At 38.4% G+C, this 18,819-nt stretch overlaps 1 pseudogene; it reads right to left on the minus strand.

The window, feature by feature from the left end:
* Positions 1-8,965: 8,965 nt before the first annotated feature.
* On the minus strand, positions 8,966-9,080 carry LOC134379393 (U6atac minor spliceosomal RNA; annotated as a pseudogene).
* Positions 9,081-18,819: the final 9,739 nt, after the last annotated feature.

Genomic DNA, 18,819 nt, shown 5'->3' on the forward strand with positions numbered 1-18,819 from the left:
GGAGGGATTCCCCCTTCTCCACATCCTTGCCAGCATTTGTTATTCTCTATCTTTTTGATAATTGCCAGTCTAACTGAGGTGAGATGATATCTCAAAGTGGTTTTGATTTGCATTTCCCTGATGCTGAGTGATGCTGAGCATTTTTTCATGTGTCTGTTGGCCATTTGTATGTCTTCCTTTGAGAAATGCTTATTCAGCTCCTTTGCCAATTTTTTAATTGGGTTATTTGTTTTATGACCATTAAATTGTTTGAGTTCCTTGTATATTCTGGATATTAATCCTTTGTTGGATGCATAGCTTACAAACATTTTCTCCCACTCTGTAGGTTGTCTTTTTGCTCTAGCAATTGTTTCTTTTGCTGTGCAGAAGCTTTTTAGCTTGATATAATCCCATTTATTTATTTTTCCTTCTGTTGCCTGTGTGTTTGTGGTCATATTCATAAAGTTTTTGCCCAGACCTATTTCCTGAAGTATTTCCTTTATGTTTTCTTTTAGGAGTTTTATAGTTTCAGTTCTAATATTTAAATCTTTCATCCATTTTGAGTTGATTTCGGTATATGGTGAGAAGGACAGGTTTAGTTTCATTCTTCTATATATGGATGTCCAATTTTCCCAGAACCATTTATTGAAGAGGCAGTCTTTTCCCAATGTATATTCTTAGTGCCTTGGTTGAAGATCAGTTGGCTGTAAATATGTGGGTTGATTTCTGGGTTCTTTTTTCTGTTCTGTTTGTTTGAGTGTCTGTTTTTATGACAGTACCATGCTGTTTTGGTTACTATCACTCTGTAATATAATTTGAAATCAGGTAGTGTTATGCCTCTGGCTTTATTTATTTATTTATTTTTGCTCAGGATTTCTTTCTCTTTTCAGGGTCTTTTGTTGTTTCATATGGATGTTAGGATTGTTTTTTCTATCTCTGTGAAGGGTGTTATTGGTATTTGTTTTTAAATATATATATAAATTCACACACACACACACACACACACACACACACACACACACAAAACCGGGGGGGGGGAAGAAGCTATAACAACCATAATTACTTGAAGTTGATACGACAAGCAAACAGAAAGGACATTGTTGGGGAGGAGGGGGGGGAGGGAGAAGGGAGGGAGGTTTTGGTGATGGGGAGCAATAATCAGCCACAATGTGTATTGACAAAATAAAATTAAAAAAATAAAATTAAATAAATAAATAAATAATGGTGGTCAGGGGTGTGGTTCTGAGGACTTTAAAAGGGGAGCATGAAAAAAAATAAATAAAAATAAATAAATAAATAAATAAATAAATAAATATTTACAGACTTGACTTCTCCCCTGAGCTCCAGATTTACTATCTAACCCCTATTTAACATCTCTTTGGCACCTCACATTACACTTTTCCCCAAATAAACCTTAATTCCATCATCCTGGACCCATTCCTCCTTCAGGCTTCCCTATCTCAGTAAATATCACCACTGTTCACCTAATTGCTCAGTCCTAAACTTAGTTGTTATCTTTGACTCCTGTCTTTTCCTCATCATTGTTCCCATCTAATTGATCAAAAAGTCCTGTTGATCCTACTTTCAAAATTTATCTTAACTTCAGTCAACCACCTACACCCCTGTCCCCTAGTCTAATAATTCATCTCTCATCTAGAATATTGCAGAAAACTTCACACTGATATCTTATTACTTGTAATACATTTTTTTTACATAAGTAGTCAGAACAATCTCTTTTTTTTTTTTTTTTTTGTCGTTTTTTTCGTGACCGGCACTCAGCCAGTGAGTGCACCGGTCATTCCTATGTAGGATCCGAACCCATGGCTGGAGTGTCGCCGCACTCCCAGCGCAGCACTCTACCGAGTGCGCCACGGGCTCGGCAGAACAATCTCTTAAATTCTGAAACAAATAAAATCCTCTGATGGTTTTCTATCACATACTCCTAATAAATTCCTAACTCCTTGCCTTGTTCTATCAGGCCCTGTATGATCTGGTCTTTGTCATTTTCTCTGACTTCATCTCTCACTGCCTCTGTCTGGCTCATGTAACTCTGGACTTGTTCCTTAAACACAGAAGTTCTTTCCTACATTAGGTCCTTTGTCTTTACTGTTTCCTCTGACTGACATGCTCTTCCTCCAGCTTCTTGAACATCCTGCTTTCTCATTTCACCGAAATGTCTCACTGGATGTCGTTTCTTCAGAGGGGCCATCTTTCACTATCCTGTCTACAAAAGAGCAGACCCTACCTCCATCACCTTACTCTGACTGATTTTTCTTTATAGCATATATCAGTGCCTGACATTACATATTTGTAATTGTTTGTCTACCTGACTAGAATGCAGGCTTGTGAGCTAGTAGATGTTGCCTCTGTCCCCACCACCTAGAAGATCACTGGGCACCTAAGAGGTCTTCAATCAATATTCAGTGATCAAACAAAAGAACATAAGAATGAAAGAAAGGGAGAGAAGCATCTGTCTGTGCGGCACTTGTTTCCTATTGCCCCCATCCACACCTGCAGTCTTCTCAGGTCAGACAGATCGACTCTCCCAACACACATACTCAGTCCCATTTCCGTGTTGTTATTTCTGTGCACTGTGTTCTGCACGATATAATATTCAGACCCTGCCCCTCAGCTTATCTTTATAATTTTCTCCTTAATGCAGCTGATATCTGAAGTCCTTGACAGAACTGGTACTGGCTGTTGAAGTCAAGCCATTCTTTTTCCTTTTGTTTTTTGTTTTTTCAGCAGCTGGCCAGTGTGGGGATCTGAACCCTTGACCTTGGTGTGACCACACTCTAACCCACTGAGCTCACTGGCCAGCCAACTTCTTTCTTTTGACTACCATTATACTTGGAGCTAATACTTGTATACAGCACTTATCACAGGTTTTGGCAATAATTTTACTTTGAGTATGACAAGAGCCTTAGTTTTGTCTAGTGTGAATACTTACACTTAACAAATACTCTTTCAGGGCAGAAATCATTTCTTCTTCTTTTGTAATCCCCACCATGCCTATCCCTGTTCTGGGTCCACAGCTTGATAAATTTCTATTAATCTATTGATAATGATCACATGGCAATCAAAAGCAAAATGTTGAGCTTATTTTTATTTTTAAATATAAAATATGTGCATACATACACAAATGGAATATAATTTTTTATCTATTCAAAAAAGACATAATGACAAATAATTATTGAAATTATCTTCATTGTTATAGAAAATTCAACTCAGTGAATCAGCTCAATGAATTCTGGCCCAGTTCATGTAACATTTGGGGATGAAGGGCTTCAGGGAATGTCTCCTTATATGTGTGTGATGCAGTCAGCTCTGGGGACTTGACAGCCCCTAGGGCACATCTACATTGTGATGGCTGCCAAGACAGTGGCTCCTGCAGTGACCTGCTCCACTACTGGCCCTCCACAGTCAAAATCTGGCCATCTTAGGACACCTCATGGAATTAGAGCCACTTTCTGTTTCATGAGCTAGATGATTTTGAATGAAGTGTCAGTATTTAAGGGCTGAGGTACGCAGGAATCAGGAGGAGGAAGGAGACTGGACGGCAATTACAGTTTTGGCTAAAGGAATGAAAAAAGAATTTTGACTATCTGGGCTATCCTAGAGGGACTGTGATTCCTCTGTATTAGTTGGTAATAATTAGAAACCATGAAGTCTTGCAGTTCTGAAGATCTAGCCATTAGAATTGCCCCCTTTTACTTAATTTCTAGGGTTACCGGTATGAAAAAACTGTGAATTAAATTCTAATGTCATTTGAAACTTTTTGGTGAAGAATTATCTATTTTTTTTAAAAGTCTAGAAAAAAAGAAAAAAAGAAAATTTTAGAAAGAAAGTAAAAATAAGAGACAAAAAAGAAAAAAAAAAGTCTAGCACCTTGCTTCCTGCATGATGCTATTATACATGCCATATGAAGAAAGGAACAGTGATGTTGCTGAGTTAGAAGAATGCAGAATTTCTTCCCCAGATCCACTCTCCCATTGTTCATCTGTATTCCACGACTTACTCTTTTATCCTTAGGAGAAAATATTGCCCATTCACATGTTCAGATGGAACAGAAATAAGCCACATTTAAATGCCAAAAAGGTAACAAAAAACTATAGTCAGACATAGTCTCTAAAACTCACTTTAAAATGCATTTTTAACATTTTCCTTTTTAAGGAGATCTTTACAATGCTGGTGCATCAGTTTGAAGGAAATTTGTACGGTTAGACTTTTCTCTAATTGATTCTTGTCCTCACCACTGCTTTTAGCCTTATATCCTCAAAGGCAATGGTCTCGGAGCTCCTGCCAACTTCCCTGTATTAATTTACTAGGGATGCTGTAACAAAGTACCACAAACCAAGTGGCTTAAACAAGAGAACTGGATTGTCTCATAATTCTGGAGGCTAGAAATCCGAGATCAAGGTGTTGACGGGGTTGGTTCCTTTGGAGGGCTGTGAGGGAGGATGTGTCCCAGGCCTGTCTCCCAGCTTCTGGTAGGTTGCTGATACATCACCTAATCTCTGCCTTCACCTTCACATGGCATTCTTCTTATGTACATGTCTGTCTTTGGGTCCAAATTTCCCCTTTTTATAAAAATACCAGTCATATTGGATTAGAATAAACTTTAATGATCTCATCTTAATTTGTTTAAATGTACAAAGACCTTATTTCCAAATAAGGTCCCATTCTTCGGTACTAGAACTTCAATGCACCTTTTTGGGGTAACGCAATTCAACTCATAACAATCCTTATCTACACCCAGCCAATAATGGCATTGAAAGACAGGCAATGGCTTTCACAGCTATGGTTCGTGGTGCACGTCATCCTTGCAATATATCCAGTATCTCAGTGAGGATGATGATGTTGGTTTTCTAAAGAGAGAAGGCTGAAATGTCTGTAAATGTGGCCTCCATGTTCAGATGGCTGCTGCAGAGGGGAAGTATTGCTGGAATAGGTCAAGTGCACTTGGAGTTACTTGGTCAGTGCATGTGAGAGCAAGTGTCCCTTGCTGCGCCATGTGAGTTCCACCCATTATGGGTGAAAAGCAAGAGAAAGAGTGAAATTAAGGGAGAAAAAGAGTTCTAAGGAATCTTAATTTGAAATGAAAATGTTGTAACCTTGATATATTTTCAAAACTTTTACCACCTGGTGATTGTTGATGACAAATATGCATGGAGAGTTTACCAGTAATAACACGTACAGCATACAAAGGATTCTTTGTTCTGCTTCTTTGGATTATGCACTCGATCAGTTGCTCATCATTTATTCCCACCTAAGGCATAGAGAATTACCAGCATCCATCCAAATGACTCAACTACTAACAAGCATTAGGCTGGGTCCTGTGAGATGACTCAGAGATGAAGCTGAAGATCAATCAGGGACGCTGTTTCTAAGGTACAAGCGAAATAAACCTGCACCGGAAACCTAGGTGCTGGATATCCCGGAGGTTCACTGGAAAGCTCTTTCAACTTGGTTGCATGTTTGAAAATTTTTATAATAAAATGCTTTTAAAAATCACATAAATGAACTCCAAGGATAACTGATTTAGAGTGAATGAACAAGGCCTGTTAGGCTCCCTTTGTTGCAGATATGGAGAAGACTCAGAAACAGCAGTCAGGGCCAGTTTTAACTCTCTTGGTGATGGGTAAACAAAGCGTCATAACTTCATGTTTTGATATTTGTTCCCTCATTTTAAATTATTGGGATGCAATAAGCAGCGATTTTGTTTTATTTTGTTTTGTTTAATTAATAGCTGCCAGATCCTACCGATCTGCACATTAAAAAAATTAGCCTATCACTAACTATTTTCAAATGCTCTCCATTTATTTGTGCCCTAGGTGTGATTATGCAGTTGATAGCAGGGGCACAAGAAAATGCATATAAAACAGTGCTCTGCTACTTTGTGAGCTATCTTTCTCTGAGTCCTAAATCAGAGTAGCTAAGCGTGCAGTCTCTGGAGTCAGACTGCCTGGCTTACTCACATTTCAGCTCAGTAGGACTTTGGGCAAATTACTTAACCTTTTTGTGACTTTTCTCAAAGTCCTGAAACATATGACTGTGTCCATCATAAAAGCTCAGTGAAATTAGCCCTCTCTCTTTAGAAGCCTTATTTATCTATCGTTCTCTCTCTCTCTCCCCCCCCATTCTGTCTTACATCTCTCTCTCTCTGTGTGTCTCAACTCTACCTCTTTCTCTTTGTCTACCCAAACCTATCACCCTCAGACCCTCTTGTCAGGGATGTGCTAAAGGAAACAGGCTTCCTCCTGTCCTGCCAGTGACTCTTGAGTTGCTTTGTTCTATTCCCTCTCCATTATGAAAAACAGCCTTCTCAGTTTCTGGAGCACCCTTACCGTCCTGTTTATGTCTCTCTACTTCACAGATAACTGCTTTTTTTTATGAACATTTTCTTCACCACTGCTAGATTTTTTCTACATCTCTCTGACCGTTTCTACCATTAGGTCCTAAACTTCTGCAGTCCCCTGATCTATAGCATTCCTTCAGATGTCAGGTGAAACATTTAGTCAAATCTGTTACTTGACAAGCAATCAACCCACAAATATTTATATCAATGTCATCAAAAACTTCACTCCTCTTTCCTCCACAAAACCAACCTTGAAAGTCAACCATGATCATAATTTTAAAAAACCAACCCCCGCCCCCCAGAAAACAAACTCCATGGATTTTTAAAATGCAAGTTACAAAATGTCTAAGCAATGTGTTTGTGATCCATATGGAGGGTAACGAAACAGTTAAAGATCAAAACTCTAACTATGTCACAGAGTGTTACAGCTTCTTATCAAGTAGCCTGGGAGGCAGACACAGAATGCTCTTCTTGGTATTGGCGGGGAGTTGGATCACACAGAAAAGAATCGGCAGCCGTGAGGGAAGGGCCTTGGAGACATCTCCCAGTTGTTTTTCCTACTGTTTCCTTTAGAGACTTAAGCTGGGCGGCGAGGCTCAGAAATGTTTTCATATTGCTAATATTAACAATAAAGTCTTGGCTAAAAGAACTCTATTCCTTTTCAGAAGGAGGCCATTTTCAAAGGTCACTGATACTTTAGTCACTGTCCTGGTGCTGAAAATGCCCAAAGGCCCTCCATGGATTTCCCAAACAGGGATTGAGGACTATTTATTCCATCAGAGGTATCCTGGGCTGCACCTTTAAAATGTGGATTCAAATTCAATAGGTAATCCTGATCGCCTTAGAGTTAGAGAGCCTTTTGGACCTTAGGCCTGAGTAGGTCCCATTTGCCACCCATGGTTTGTTTTTGTTTTGGTGGCTGGCTGGTATGGGGATTCAAACCCTTGACCTTGGTGTTACAACACTGTGCTGTAACCAGCTGAGCTAACTGGTCAGCCCTGCATCTGTCATCCCCACAGGGAAAGGTTTGAGTTATTCAAGAAAGTGCCATGATAATGAGGTGTTTCATATACATCACTAATGTCACTTAAACCTTCAGTTATTTGTCACTTCTCAAAATCAATTTTTAAAGCTCTGAGATTAATAAGATTAATTTGAAAAGGAGTTCTCTGGAAATATGAAATAACAGTAACTCCTCAGTAAATCCTGTGGGTGTGATTCAGCCCTTTCCCAGAAGCAGATGAGGCCCTCATTTAGGACCATAACCCTGCCGGCCTCTGGGAGCTTCTGCAAGTGGAGTCATCCCAGGTCAAGGGGAGGCCTTAGCCACTTCACTAGAGTGTCCTAATCCTCGCTGATTAATTGAGCAAACATTGGAAGGAGGAAACTGGATAAGGAAATATTATCTTCTTGGTATAGAAGGCCTCACTTAGCTCTTCAAAGAATTTACTGTGTTATCACACAATAAGCACAAATGAAATGCTTTGGCTCTTTTTTCTGTCCTCAAAATGCCAATTTGAGGATATGGATATTTAGGAATTTATTGGAAGAGCCTAGGATAGGGATTAGTTCAGTTAATTATAAAATTCAATCAGTTAATTATGCTTTTTTTTCTCGTTTTTTCACACATAACCCCTTTTAAATGTCCATTTTAGGTTACCATGTGACTGTTTTCAACTCTGGCTGCATATTATCGTCATCTGGGGAGCTCTGAGTAATTACAACACCCAGGCCTCACCCCTAAAGAAAGTGTAATTTAATTGGTCTACGGTGGGCTTGGGCATCATATTTTTCAAAGTTCCCAGGTGATTCAAAAGTGTAGCCATGATGGCTGGCTGGTTAACTCAGTTGGTTAGAGCGTGGTGTGGTAACACCAAGGTCAAGGGTTTGGACTTCCATATCGGTCAGCCACACACATGCACACACACACACACACACACACACACACACACACACACACACACACACAAGTGTATCCAAAATTGAGAACCACCACTAGTTTTGTGATATGACACTTCAAAAAAGTCAATTCTGGAGTATTTTTGTTTGTTTTTGGTGACTGTCTGTATGGAGATCCGAACCCTTGACCTTGCTGTTATAACACCACACTCTAACTAACTGGCCAGCCCTCAAATGTCAATTCTATTAAAACCCACCACCATCAAACAACAAAACTGTTCAATCTGGCAATATCTTAACAGTGGAATAGTTTCTGCAGGCATTATTCTTGGCTTGAGATTTTTCTGGGATTTTTAACTACATTTCACAATTTATGTGACATGAGTAGAATTCCAGGATTCAGCAGCCCAAAAAGACAGAGAGATTTTTCCATCACACGATGGTGAAGTAGTGGCTGACTGGTTAGCTTAGTTGTTTACAGTGCAGTGTAAGGTCGAGGGTTTAGATCCCAGTACCCACCAGCTGCCCTCCACCTCAAAAAAAGCAACAATGCTGAAGTAGTAATAACAATCCTCAAATTCGTATTTTTATACTGTTCGGAAGCAGAATTCAGCAGGAAATTCAGTCAAAAAAATTGCTTAGAGAAAGCTTTTTTTTTTCTCAATTTGTCCATAAAATTTCTTTTTTTCTTTTTTTTTTTTTTTGTGCAGTTTTTTTTGTTTTAAACTTAAAAAGTGATGGTTAGATGCCACAAAGTAGGTGGCAATGCCGTGTGTTGTCAGGCCCAAGGCCTCTTCCATCCTTGTCAAGGGGAGTGCTATCCTTCTCTCCTTTCATACAACACTAATATTGCTTTTAAAAATTTTTATTTATTTTTTTTTCGACACATTTATTGTACTTATTTATGGGGTACAGAGTTTTATTTCAATACATGTATACAATATATGATGATCAAGTCAGGGTAATTAGTACATTTGTCATCACAAAAATTTATTTCTTTGTAATGAGAGCATTTGAGCTGCTCTCTTATAAGCGATTGCGTACACACATTAAATTATTGTTACTTATAGATTTCTAGCACTATTGTAGACCACTAGAACTTATTTTTCTCATCTAGCTGTGTGTCCATAAAGTTTCTAATCTCAAAGCTTTATAGAATTTAGTCTCTATAAAATCCACCAAGTGTAACAAAATCATCTGTAATATTTTTGCAGTTAGGTTATATTTAATTGATTTTGGGAGACTTTAGTCTGGAATGAATCTATGTCTGCAGAACCATTCAAAGCTGCTAAACCTCCATCTTGCCGCAGATGTTTATCTCCTTGAATAAGCAAGGTTAATAATTTTCATGAGAGTGGAACAGGCAAGGATGAGCCTGGTGTGGCTTTTGAGGATAGTGTCTGCCTCAGATAATGATTCTACCAGTTGCATTTGATGGAGGGAAGCTCACTGAACATCCACCAAGTAAGCTGAGAGGAGGGCAGTGGTACCGTCTGTCCTTTCTGCATAATAATTCCTGCTGTTCCCTTCAATTTGACAGTGAATTTTGCAAGTTGGATTGTTAGGTTCTGAGGTTGGTAGAAGGTAAATGCAAAGAATTTATGAGAATAAGTTGCTATGCCCTTGGAAAGTCTGAGGAACACACGCATGTAAACCTTTTCTGGAGGGTAAGGGGTAAGGAGAACAAGAGGACAAAAAGAACAGAAAAAATTGAGTATTTTAAAATGCATTCATTTAGATGGTGTCCTCAGCTGGTTTCTGCTCCTGTACCTTGTCGTATGGAGCTGGAGGCACTTGCATTTGGCAGCTCCCATCACTTAATAGCTGCGCCTTCACCAGGAAAGCTGTGGGAGGTTGGCAAGGAACAGAAATTCAATGTGATCCATTTAGAGCTGAAGCTACAGGGAGAAGTAATTGGATTTAATGGATATAGAGTTTTAGAATGAAAGTGCATGGGATTTGATTTACTTAATTTGATTAGACCTATACTTTAGATTATCTCACTTAAATCACCTGTATTTCCATTTATGCTTTGACTCCCTGGCCTTTATTCAGTAGGCAGAGTTTTCCTTGTACAAAGCAGTCTGAAGGAGATCTGAAAGCTCTGGGAAGAATCCTTCTTAGCCTCTTCTAGCTTCTGGTGGCTCCTGGCCATCCTCGGCATTTCTTGGCTTGTAGCTGCATCACCCCAATCTCTAGCTCCAACTTCAAATGGCTTTCTTCCCTGTATCTTGGTGTATCTCTGTATGTCTTCTCCTCTTCTTTTAAGGACACCAGGATATTAGATTTAGGGACCACCCTTATCTGGTATGACCTCATCTTATCTGCAAAGACCCTATTTCCAAATAAGTTTACATTCTAAGATTCCAGGTAAACATAAATGTGGGGGCACACTATTTGACCCACTACATCAATTTAGCAAGATCCTGAGAGTACTTTGGTGTCACACTAAGGAGTCTGAACTTTACCAGCTTAGACACCCATGTTCAGAGAGACATTGAACGAAAGCTTTCTAAGGCAGGAAATACCCTGGCAGCCTCAGCTCCCTAGGATGGACCTGGGTGCCTGTGGTAACATCTAGTACCTACCTGGCTGCCCTAAGTCACAGTTTGATCAGCCATATACCCACATACACTGTCTGGGTGTCTGGAGCTCTGCCCTCAACCTCTGCTCACTGGATGTGATCTAGAATTCCATTCAGCTCTTACTGAGGGGAAATATTCTTGTCCCACTCTCCTGTACCCAAATGCCAGCTGCTGGCTAGGACTTGTGAGTAGAAGGCAGGTGTGTGATCCAAAGCCAGTGCTTCTGTTTCTTTCCCTTCTACCACATCTGCCTCCCATGGCTTACTTTTGGAATAATATTTGTCGAATTAAATGTGTAAGCCTCTAAGAGCTAAGAAGGAGAGCTCTCATCTTAGTTGGTTCTTCTCAAAATTTGCTCTTTGCTTTAGAGACAACTAAATAACCATATCAGAAGAAAAAAACATCGGTTGAAAAACACCTTTAAGACACTCATTCATAAATACTTATTTGAATAAATGAATACTTCATTGAATGCTTCCTATATGATAGACATTGTGCTAAGCCCCATATTTTATTATTAATTCTTTTAAGCTTTTTGTGTAGGTGAAACTAAAGCATATTAACATCAAAACAAAACACAGTCCCCTTATATTACCATTTATATTTTCCACAAACTAAAAAATATATTTAGCAGTCTTAACACATTCCACATAGTAGTCACTAGCTATTATTACCATTATAATTACACACCCTGTCAATTATCTGGCTCAAGGAAATTTTAGTGGGATATGATATATTTTCTTTCTCTATTTTGGGTTCTAATGCTTTTTGACATTCAAGGATTGACATATCTCTCTGGGAAAGATCAGAGATTTTTCTTCTTCAAAGTTATGACAATCGTTCCAGTGTGTCCTAGTATAGATACTCTGGTTGCTAAGGACTATATAGATCAGGGTAAAAAGTAGGGTGATGGCAACTGTCATTTTATTTTCTTTTATTTTTGTCACTCGGAGGGAAAATGCAGTTTGGCAGATGTTTGGGCTTGTGTCTAAGACATCAGAGAAACATTCTGAAAAGCAATCCGTCAGCATAATGCTACCAACCTTGTCTGACTGACTTCTAGACTGATCTGCCATCCCACAGCTGTACTTCACTGTTGTTCAGGGGTACATGGATACAAAGTCCTGTGTTAAAGAAACTTCTGTATGATCAGTTCACCACGCAGAGCACTGGAAGTCCCCCTCATCCCCAGAGATTGTAGCATAGAGCCCTTCCCTTGATGATGAGTAGAAACAAATGATCTCTGCATGTAAGTTCATTTTCCAACACCACAAGATTTTGTGTCAATTATCCAAGGACAAAATAGCTATAAAAGGAAATCTTAATTCAAGCCTAGAGAATTTTGAATATAGAGTTAGAGACATCATAAAGAGTAATGATTACTATGTCAAGGAAAGTAATTTTCAAAAAGAAATTGACTTCTAATCCCAGCATTTTATTTGTGTGGTTAATGTCATATAAACATGTTTTATACAAAACCGTACGGTGAGACAAAAAGGGAAGAAATTAATTTTGAGCCTAAATATACCACTGAATAATTAAGTTGAAGAAAAGTGAGTTAATTTTAACTTTAAAATGCTCATCCAATTTGTCTTCTACGGTAACAAAAACGCAAATACATCATGTCCAGCTGTGTATGAAAGTTGCAAGAGCTTTTCATTTTCATTTTTTAAAAGGAGAAGCAAATGCGTCTGGCTTGCTCAATTTTTTTCCTAACTTCACATTTTCACCTTTGAATAAACATTATGAAGACGGACTGACTCAAAGTCAGCCTTGAGGGCAGCACTTCTTTTTCTCTTGGTTCTTGAAGAACCAGGATTGGTGCCACCAAGAAAGTGGATAAGCTAACAGTGCAAGTTATTTATACACACGAGTAATAAAATTGTACACATCTAAGTTAATTGACAAAAACCTGCATGAGGCCATTTTCTAAACAATGCTCTCAAATACTAAACCAAATGATAAAGTCCTGAAACAGTTTTTAGCTTTGCGGGTAAAGCCTTACCTGGTTTCCCACCTCTGGCAGGTTAGGTACCTGTTCTCAGTGCTCCCAGAGTAATAAGGATTTACATTATCGTTGCTTTACCAAAGCACTTAATATTAGTCAGCAGATAGAAGATTCTGCCCAAGGGGTGCCAGGTTTTCATTTCAGTCCTTTCCGTTCCAGGGCACAGACACCTGTACTTCCTTCCTCAAAGTCAGGAGCTAAGAAGAAAGCATCCAGCCTGGTCATCTACAGTGAAAACCGCAGGGATGAGACTGTATAAAAGCAAACACCGTTATTTAAATATAGTTGTCCCCCCTTATCTGTGGGGGATAGTCCCAAGACCCCCAGTGGATGCCTGAAACTGTGGAAAGTACCAAACCCTATATATTCTATGTTTTTTCCTATATATACCTACCTATGGTAAAGTTTAATTGGTAAATTAGGCACAGTAAGAGATCAACAACTAATAATAAACTAGAACAATTATAACAATATACTGTAATAAAAGTTATGTGAATGTGGTCTCTCTCTTTTCTCAAAATATCTTAATATTTTTGGACCATGGTTGACGGCAGGTAACTGAAACTATAAAAAGCAAAACCTCAGGTACGGGGGAACTACTGTAATGTAAATAAAAAACTGAAGGAGAGATGGGAACCACCACCATAACTTTCTAACTGATCTGCTTGCAATCCTTTCTGACATCTCTGTCCTAAAAATAGAAGTCTAATTAATTCACTTCTCTGCTTAAAACCCTTTAGTGCATCCAAGGGTACTTGAGATAAAGACCAAAGTCCTCACTGGCCGTGGAAGCCTTGAGTTCTGTGTCTGCTCTCCCCTCACCTGCCTGGGAGCTGCCCTCTCTGCTTCGGTGCTGTATTCCACCTGCAGGTGCTCTTTTGTAGTTCATCAGGACAGATGGGCTCCTTCCTGCCTCAGGGCCATTGCTCCTGCTCCTGCTGCTCCTCCTGCCTGCAGCGTGCCAGCCCTTCTGCTGTCTTTGGCCACAGACTTCTTTTGTTTGGCCATCAAAGAGCATTTTAAAGTTAGAGTTTGAATGCCTTAAGGTCGGTAGACACCCTTCAGGGGGACTTGGGCCATAATATTTTTTGCAGTCTTACTCCTGGTGGATACACACATTGCTGTTACCCACCGGATCCCTTAAAGGAATTTGAGTTTGCAATCCCTGAACTAATTAATTCTTACTAATCAGCCAGCAATATGCACAAATGTCACTTCCTCAAGGAAGCCTTCAGAACCCTGTACTTCAAAACATCCTGTACTTTTCCTCATAGCATTCATCACCACTGTAATTAAATAACTGATTGTGTCATAGGTGTCTAAAGCCTATAATCCTGAATAGAATGGACATTGCGAAAGGGCAGAGACTCTTGTCTTTTCCGTACTGTGTTCTCAGTACTTTACACTCAGAAGGCACTTGCCTTGGGTTGAATGTCCCCCCAAAACTTAATTCCCACTGTAACTGTTGAGGGTGGGAAATCCTATTATGGTAATTGACAGGTGGGGCCTTGAAGAGGTGATTGGATTGTAGGATCATGCCGGAGTGAATGGATTAAAAATGGTGGTCAGGGGCATGGTTCTGAGGGCTTTAAAAAGAGAGTGAATGAGAAGTTCAATCCTTCTGCTCCACCATTTTCTGTCATGTGAGACCCCATGTGTTGCTGTAAAGCCACCACAAAGAAGACCCTCACCAGATGTGTTCCCTGGACTTTGGATTTTCCAGCCTCTGAGACTGTAAGCAATAAATTCATTTTCTTATAAATTATTCAGTTCTAGATATTTTGTTATAAGCAACAGAAATGACCTAACACAGCATTCAATTAATTACTGAATGCATAGATGGTAAAGCTAGATTATTAAAAAAATTAATAATATAAATAATTCTCTAAAAATTTTAAATGAGAATTATGGGCAAACGTCTCTCTGGGATTATTTGAGCCTCGTCCTTCCAAGACACACTGGGATGCCCTAAGCCTGGGGATGACATATTGTGGGAGGCCTGTACAGACAGTGATTTCATATTCCTGTACTGTGTTCCAAAGCGCAGAAGGAATGTGGAAGCAGAAAGGGCTCCAGGCTCCACACACCTAATTAAACGAGAGAGCTCTACTTTTATCATTATTCCTCTTCTATCCATTATGTAAATATAATATTTGTCTGAACAAAGCTTTCATCAGGTGTCTGTCGTTTTGATTGTGGTATCAAATCACACCTAGAATGGTGCCTGTCACTGAGTGTGTGATCAATAAATATTGGTCGAATGATGTCAGACATTATATTTTCAGAGCTAGGATGAGTTTTCCATTGTATTTCAGAATCAGGAAGTAGTGAAGCTGTCCCATTGCAGGTAATGTTAGCATTTCCTACCCAATATAGTGTTTTTTCCATCCTTCCAATCCAATTGCAAAGCCAAATCAAACAACCTCCCTCTCCCCAAAAGACATTAATTCCAGTCCTTCAAATGCATTTCAAAAGCTTATTTTGTCTATAGTCCTTCCCTATGTTACAATATCTTCTCTGCCTATAGTCACATTCAAAATGAAATGAATTAATTATCGTTATAAGTATTTTTCTTTATTTTAAAATGTAGTCAGAACGTACCCAAAGAATGCTTCAATGAAGTGTTTTTGAGAAACTTTGATTTATCACTATTATTATTATCATTTGGCCCCATTATGTCTGAAGCAAACTAAAATAAAGTGAACAATGTTTCATAGTGATGAGGTATTTCCTGAAGATGATAATAGTGGTAAACAAGTTGGATAAAAGAAATTATATAGAATAGAGTGTGCCATGTGAACTGTGCCAGATATCTTCCATTTCCACCCTCCCACCCAGCCTTTCTTCTTTCTGCACCAAGTTCTCTCCCTCAGAGGCAGAACTATATAGATTACGTAAACAAGCTCACTTACCCTCTGGCTTCCAGTTGGGTTTGTCCAGTGGGAATCCCCTGCTGGAGGTCAAAGGGTAGAGCATAGAGAGGTCAGCTCCCACATCCCCCTGCTTCCTCTCTGCAGATTGCCTTGAGCAGGCCCTGTAGTCACCACCAAAGGCCATGGCTGCTCTCAAGGGACCCTTTCCACACTCTTCCCTACTGGGCTCTGCTTCGTCCTCTTGCCCCTTTAGACCTAAGGGCTGTAACACCTGCTCTTACCTCACTCCCCTTCGTGGTTCCCCACACCAGCCTATACCTCACCGACAGCCCCTTTACTAAGCCCTGCTGGAGTTTGCCACTTGCTTTCTGTTGGAGCCCTGATTGACACCCACTAGGGGTTCCATGTGTGATTGCTCAAATTTTGATCAGGAGTCAGAGTTATAGAGATAGACCTGGTATCCACCAGTTTAACTACTTGAAGGACAAATAGTTTTTAGGATCATACTCTACCATCTGCCTTTCTTATTAGATCTAAAAATCTAAATTAACCATATTTTCCTTATGTACTAAAACGCCTTATTATTGAATCTTCTCAACACTTTTATAATGTGCTATGCATATTTTTATCTTTTGAAAATTATATAGTTTGGGGGGTATTACTACTTTTCCTTACACTACTTTCTGTTCCTTTATTAATAAATGTCTTATTTTTTCATTTGCTTACTTTTCTATCCTATGTACTAATTATTAATTCATCCACAAACTCTGTCACTGTTTTAATCCCTCAAGTCATTCAGGTACACCAGGTAATTTATCAATTTTATTTTAATGAACATATTAAGGGCTGACCATGTGCCCAGCACATGCTTGGAATTAGGGATAAAGCACTGAACAAAATAAAACTCTTTAGAGCAGATTTTTTTTAGCATACCCCCTGAAGTAATTTTGAAAAACTACATGTCTCCCCTTGCACATGTTTAAATTGAATACTATTTTAAAATCAAAATGTTAAATAGTTGCAAAGGATGTAATTTTCAGCATTTATGACTGGATAACAGATCCTTTGCCCTGGTGTTGAAATGGAACCTGTGATAACTATCTTCAAAATATCAAACGTTTTCCCCTTACAATCCTATTAAATTACCATTTATTAATATTCTGATTTCTTATGAAGCTCTGACTGGAGGAAAAAATGGTACGACTTTCATCTAATGAAACAGAACTGAAAGAGAGCTGCTGAAGACTCGTCACTCCGCCTTGCTGCACGGGAGTTGCTGAGTCACTTAACGCTCTCCCTCTTCCAGTTCAACGTTTGCGTTCAGAGTCAGCTGGTTTTTTTGTTTTTTAATTCAAAATATTTTTACGTTTACTTGTACATATTTGTGGGGTACAGTGTTTTGTTTCAATACATGCATATACTACACAATGATTCACTTAAGGTAGACAGCACAGTTTTGTACTCATGTTACAGGATTTTTAAGTGGGAATTTTAGAATTTTAGAAAGAAAGCTTAGTGAATATCTGTTCCAACCTTTTGTTTTCCAGGGGAGACAACTGAGATCCAGAAAGGTAAGGCGCTTGCCACAGTCATGCAGCTGGGTGAACATGGGGTCCTTGATTATCATTTGGTCACATTTTCATTACTGCATGATAGGAAATGCTACCACCTCTTTAGCAGGTTTAAGTGGAAATTAATGGGAGCAAATAACAGCAATAATAATAATACTCTATTATGTATGAATAAAAATCCCAAATATAATCACTTCTTTTCACGTTTCTCTTATATTTTTGCCATTTTGTTTCCTCCACCTTGTCTGTGAAACATTTTATTTAATGTTTTGAATTAGTTTTGCATTTTTCTTCAAAACAAATTTATCATTTCTTGCTTTAATTTGAGCATTTAACTCTAATTTCACTAAGAAAATGGAAATAAATTCAATTGCATCTTACAAAGGTAAGACCTGGAAGAGTAATTTTCATCACTGAGTATCCTAGGTAATAGAGAGAGTCTGAAAAATGACGCAATCTTTAATAATAATTTTAGTAAAAAGCAACAGATTTATTGCTTCTGAAGAAAAAGCAGAATATAATCTTTAATAATAATTTTAGACTGCTCCTTTGATCTAATCAATAACAGTTCAATCAAGTGGTGAAACAATTTAATTCTGTCTAGATCAATTATTTTTAATAGTATAACAGATTTCTGGTATGATCAAAACTCCATCTGGCAAGTAAATAAAGTTTACAAACAACTTCAAAGACCTTATAGGAATATTTTACTGAGTTATTACTCAAATTAACCTAAGAGACTTCAAACATTTTTAGTAACTGTTCTTATTTGTGGTACAATTTTCTAATATTAGAAATGAGGAAATTAACAAAAGGAACTAACTTACAGAACTTTGCAGCTGGTTACTGGTATCGATACACAAATTTGCTACTTCTCATGCAGATATCTTTGTCAGAATCCAGCTCTAACATAAAATACAAACAACTAGTTTTAATGCTATATTTAGTATATATTTTTATGTTCTCCCAGGACAATTGAATGTAACATATAGAGCAAATGTTCACTGAGAATTAAACTAGATCATAGATAAATCTATAATGTGAAATAGAACTTGTGGGTGGGGGGAGTTCTCACATGAAGAAAACCCATGACAGAACCTAAACTAACCAAAAAAAAATTGTAATATATGGGGTGATGATTCATTTTGCAAATTTTTACCATGAAATAGGAATGTCCTAAATGTCAAAAAGAGTATTGATTCTGAAAATGCTTTTTAGCATAATGTTTTACTAAAGTGAAGGACACCTTTCTTATTTATTTATCAATTTATTCATAAAATTTTTAAAAATTAGGTAAACTCTTGCTCAAGACTTCTCAGTAGCCTCTTCTCCAAAGCTCATCATCATCCTGTTTTCTGTCTAACTATAAGCCCACACGCTCCTAATCCCATTACTTTGTGGATCAGTGCAGATTTTTTACCTTTTATCCCAAACAAAATTCCAGGCTTATCTCTGCTCCGCCAATTTCTGATGAAAGTGTTCAGCTAAACACAAGAACAAAAGGACTCTCTACTCTAGTGCTCTCCCCCAATCCCACTCAAAAATG

The sequence above is a fragment of the Cynocephalus volans genome, chromosome 5 (genome assembly GCF_027409185.1).
Source record: "Cynocephalus volans isolate mCynVol1 chromosome 5, mCynVol1.pri, whole genome shotgun sequence".
In the NCBI taxonomy this organism is placed as follows: domain Eukaryota; kingdom Metazoa; phylum Chordata; class Mammalia; order Dermoptera; family Cynocephalidae; genus Cynocephalus; species Cynocephalus volans.